A 5,512-nucleotide genomic window follows, 5' to 3' on the forward strand; every position below is an offset into this window, starting at 1 on the left:
TATTCCTGAAGAACTTCCCCAGGTTACTAAAGCAGTAACCATAATACAAGATTAATGTAGCAATGTAGCATTAAAACAAGGAATGTACAAAGTCAACTGGCGATCTGGTGGTTGGTAAGAATAATGATCTCGGAAACTTACTTCAGTGGACATTAGTATTTATTGATACAATAACTGACAAAAGAAATACAACAATAACAATTTCAATATGACATACTAGAGATGACATCTGACGAAGTTAACCATTCTACAATCACATGAGATGCACAAGCAACAAATATCAATGACAACATGAGATGAGCAGCCTTTGCGTAATAGGAGAAAGATTCCATTACTTAAGTAAACACTCCACAGACAAAGAGGGTGACCCAATTTTCCTTGAGGTAGATGTATCTTGCAATAGCTCTGGTACAGGGAAAATAATGCTAATCCTGAAACCATAGACCATAACAATACTTCACTAGAAATAAGCATGCAAGTTTGGATATCATTTCATGGAAGATAATTATTTAATTATGAAAGGAGGACATTATTTCGTAGGAAGTTGTTCATGCGATGAGTACCCATTAAGATATACAACATATTTTGGCAGAGGAGTCTTAAAACCCTGTTAAAAATTACCCATTAGTCCCCATTGAAAAAACCTATAGGGAATGATATTCCCCATTAAATTTCAATGGGGAATATATTGTCCCTATGGGTACTCAATGGGGAATATATTGTCCCTATGGGTACTCAATGGGGAATGAATATCTCTTATGGGTTTTCAATGGGGAATGAAAATCTCTCATGTTATTTCAATGGGGAATGCCAAGTATTTTCACAATTTTTAGTAACTATGGGAAATATATATTTGGCGTTTAAAATACCTTAGTTACATATTTTGCCCATTATATTACGAAATTATTTTTTAATATAACGGATTAAATATCGTATTTGGAAACTAGCGCCACAACGACCGGCGGCCATCTTGCATACCAGTGACCCAAGAGCCATTGCAAATGAATTGTTTACATTCGTAGTTACTGTATTTTGTGACCGTTTTGTGACTTTGCGAATTTAGTTGTGCTGTAGAATCCTCTTTTACAAGCAAATTTACGTTGAAGTACGCAATGGAAGAGGAAAATAATCCGTGTTTCGCAGTGAAGACTGGCAAAAAGGCATCAACACATCTCCGCTGAGCTGACCATGTACGTAAATGAAACATTTTTTCTATTCGTTAGTAAATCACCGAACATTTGTATGTATTGATACGATTAATGGACCGCTAATTTCATTTCAATAAGTATTTAAGATTATTAATTACTATGTTCACAGTGTAATTACAATTTAGCATGATCTTTCCTTTCTCGGCCATAGTAAAAATACAATCCATTAAGACCGATTAAGTTGAAATATCAGGGTTCTCGCAGAAGAATCCACTTTGTTAGCAGTCCATTATGGCATCCAGTTCGTTATGGCATTAAATTATCAATCACAATTAGCTCGTATACGAAGGGTATTTTCTTGAAAAATGAATAACCATCGGGAAGATATTATGTCGAAGAATTATAGTAATTAATAAGCTGTTCAAAACATTGCCATCGCAATTTAAATCTCTCCGATCATTATCATTTAGGTATTGATTTGTACTTGAGTACATTTTTCACAAATGCCTAAATTGCAATGAAAGTCTTAAAGAGTTATATTGTTATCAATTGCTATAGAATGTTACTAAAATTGAATGTCAATTCAATTCTATTGAAATGTCAACTATTTATGTTAGGGGTTCCACTTACCCCGGTGTTCCTTACGCAGTTAACGGGTATACATAAATATTTATAGAAAAATAACCTGTTTGTTGAGCACAGAATAGATACTTGTTAGGAAGTTGAGCCTAGCATTTTGTTCGCCACGTTGATGCATGCACATAAATATGAATGCGTTAGAGTGGGAGTGCATAAATATGCTTGCAAGATGCCATGTGTAAATGTAATAAATAGGTAGATTTCCTGCAGGATAGGTTCATAGCAAATGATATAACCTTGTTTTTATTACTAATATTCTATATTTAATTGCAGGGACAATGGAGAGAGTCTGGAGTCAGGATGACAACCTGAAAAGGGATATACCAACTAGACTAAAGCAAGTTATCACAAAGGCATTTGCCACCAAAAGTTGTGACATGGTTAAATACCAAAGGAAGAAGCTACTGAAAAGTAGCAAATAATACTTCACATGTCTATCCAGACTGATGATGGATGCAAATGCTACCAGCTAAGATATTGATTGTTCATTCCCTGTCAGCCTTTGTAATACTCGCATACCATTCACATCAATCCCCTGATCGACCCCAAACACCACGAACTTTGAAAGAATTTGAACACAATTATAATATTGGTTTGTATGAGACATTTGAAGTGGTATTTGTTAACCAATTCGGTCCAAATTTTGATATTTTGTTAATAGTTACTTGCTCTTTCATTTGCTTGAAGTATATGCTACCAACTATATGGTTTACTGTGTGCAAAAATAAAAGCATTCAAAATTAAATTAAATACTTTACATAATTGGAGATAATTCTTCAGGGCTTGAAATGTTCCAAACATAGTGGCTTTTTGCACACATCATACTACCATGTGGATTCTCTTCTTATCTTTTTCTCCAAGCACACTACACGTTTTGCCATCCTTTTACCTTTACTTTTTTGGTATCTGTACACTCCAAGGAATGCCTGGTGTTCATTATTGTAACATATCCTTCTTGTCCTTTCATTTGCAGTAATGTTATTACTGCAATATGATATGGCTTCACCTTTTTGGAGTTTTAATTCGTCTCTATCTTTAGGCATATTTTTGCATTTAGATCACAAAGTACAGTACATTAGTTCCTAAGGTGTGTAACTTGTGAAACAAATCTGGCAAATTATACCAATTATCAACATACAATTAATATCCTTTGTTTATAAGATTATACGCGGCCGTCAAATCCAATACTACCTTTGTATTAACAGGAATATTGTTTACTTCATCATTTCCAACATACATTTTAAAGTTATGTGTATAACCATAGCTGGAATTGGATAATTTGTACAGTTTTACCCCAAATCTTGCCCTCTTTAACCTTTTGTATTGTTAAAGAGTAGCAAGCCTGTCAACAAATTTATGTTATACAATGTAAAAATGTTAAATTTAGCATTAAATTCATATCAATGGAACAATTGTTTTTATTCATTCTGTTTTAGTAGGGAATTACAGTCCCTATAGGGAATATCTATCCCTATAGGGAATAGGTGTCCCTATAGGGAATGGGTGTCCCTATAGGGAATGGGTGTCCCTATAGGGAATGGGTGTCCCTATAGGGAATGGTAGTCCCCATTGCCAATTCCCTATAAGGAATTTTAATGGGTATTTTCAATGGGGAATTTTTAACAGGGAATGAAAGGTTCTTATAAGTTAATATCCATCACTTATACGAAAGAAAGTATTCCAAAAGTAGAAAACGAGAAAAGTGAAGAATATTTTATACCTATGTAGTAGAAATTGAGTTCTTACTTCAAAATGAAAGAGATTAAAGTTTTAAGAAATGTAAACATCGTAGAACACTTAATGAATAATGCTCAATTAATGACAATTAAACAGTTGAAAGGACAGAGTTGAAATAGCAAATTACATACATAACCAACAAAATGATTAGCATTAAACAAACGAAAGCATAGCACTAGCGATAAATGAGTAGTTTGAACACTAGAAAAACTGCAAGTACAATGAAAAACACATTGAAATATAAGGAATACAAGACACCATAAAATTTTGAAAACATGAGAAAAGGTTAGCTAATCACAGGTTGAAATCAAAATGGAATAATGAAGGAAACAGAATTACTCACATTTTCATCACCAAATACATTTCATACCCACGCAATTTAGCAATAACCAAGATCATTGAGACTCGTATCCTTCATCGAGCACATTCCAAAATCGTAAGGGACACTGTAATCAATAAAAAAAAGTCTGCAGTTAACACTAATGACTATCAATAAGCCTCAATATCACGTTTGTTTACATCGAGATTCAATATGGCAGCCCCCTGTTCATTACTGCTCAGAAAAACAGGCTACACCAGCGCCTCTATGTTGGGTAGGCCGTTGGACCACTGGGGCTCCGGAAAAATCGAATCGAAAGAGGTTTTCTATACGATATATCGCAGTTCTGTCGCCCCCTTGCCTGGGGTAAATCACAATTGTCCTGAACTGCAACAAATTCAGGAGAACGATCACTGCTTCCACTTCCACTTTCAAGTTCATCAGAACTGTCACTATCATCACTATAATCAATTCTTGCCGGTCTCTTCTTAGCAAATAATATCACACTTTCATCTGAGTCTGATGTCAGTTCCTCTTCACTCTTGTTTCGACGAGAATGGGCGCTGTCCTCCCTTAGCACAGAGTTGTCGTCACCATCACTTAGCGAATTTATATATTCAACTAGTCGGTCATCATCGACACCAAGCGTAAATTCATTTCTCGACGTTGACGCCATTTACTGAATCAATGGGCTTCTTCAATTTCGAGGAGGCAAAATGCGATTACAAACCCGCTCGTCGCAGAAGAATACTGGCTACGCAAACAGAACTGTGAGCTTTATATAGGTGGGGAAATGTCATTGTGTAGAAGATAGCAAAAGACGGCACACAATGTATTGTTTTATGCTCGCCATCATCATATTTCAATTACTACTGTCTTAGATGCCATGAAAACGAGGTTGGAAATCGGAGTCACATAGTCGACTCAGCGCTCCAGCTGACCGATACACATGCTGCGAGAGATAGCACGGTATCAATTACATAGTATCTTCTCTTCTCTCTTTCGGTGCTAAATATCAAAAACACGATTGAAATGGCATATTGAGTTACAAATGACCTGTTTGGAAGTAACTGAGCAGAGATATAAACCTCGTGTCTTCCTGTAACGATCATATATCGTCGCGATGTGAAAAAGAATGCGACGCGCTTCGCAGGGGAGAACATTTTTCAAATAAGTTAAAAAGAAATAGGTGTTCGCAAAAAATAATACAACTGGTAGAACTACAAAATAGGGTGTATAAGATGGTAGTCAATTGATTTTAGGTGACCAAACAATGTGGCTTATGAAGTACAACATCAAGAAGCTGTTTCGTAAAGACCTAAAATGGTCCTCGGAAATTTCCATCCGTCATATCGTCATATAAATTAAAAAATATGTTGATCGTTGCAATTAACAATTCAAATTATAATGCTGTGGCATTTTTTAGTGTCCCCCCCCCCCAAAAAAATTTCTGGTACCCCCCCCCCCCCCAGAAATTCCTCGAACTTCCTCGAACTTCCTCCGAACTTATCCGCAGAACTTTTCCCGCTAAGGATTTTTCGCGCTAAGGTTTTTCGCGCAAAATCCTGTCTCTGGAAAATCCTGTCTCTGAAAACCCTGCCTCTGGAAACTCAGCCTCTGGAAACAGCCTCGGAAACAGCCTCCGAAACAGCCTCCGAAACAGCCTCCG

The 5,512-nt window shown here is 36.1% G+C and overlaps 1 long non-coding RNA gene across 1 annotated transcript; it reads left to right on the forward strand.

Moving 5' to 3' along the window:
- The first annotated feature begins 903 nt into the window (after positions 1-903).
- LOC124169152 lies at positions 904-2,368 on the forward strand. The gene is made up of 2 exons (XR_006867038.1): positions 904-1,190; positions 2,061-2,368. It is a non-coding gene; the product is annotated as an uncharacterized LOC124169152 (long non-coding RNA).
- The last annotated feature ends 3,144 nt before the right edge of the window (positions 2,369-5,512 follow it).

Source organism: Ischnura elegans, chromosome 12 (assembly GCF_921293095.1).
Source record: "Ischnura elegans chromosome 12, ioIscEleg1.1, whole genome shotgun sequence".
Classification (NCBI taxonomy): Eukaryota; Metazoa; Arthropoda; class Insecta; order Odonata; family Coenagrionidae; genus Ischnura; species Ischnura elegans.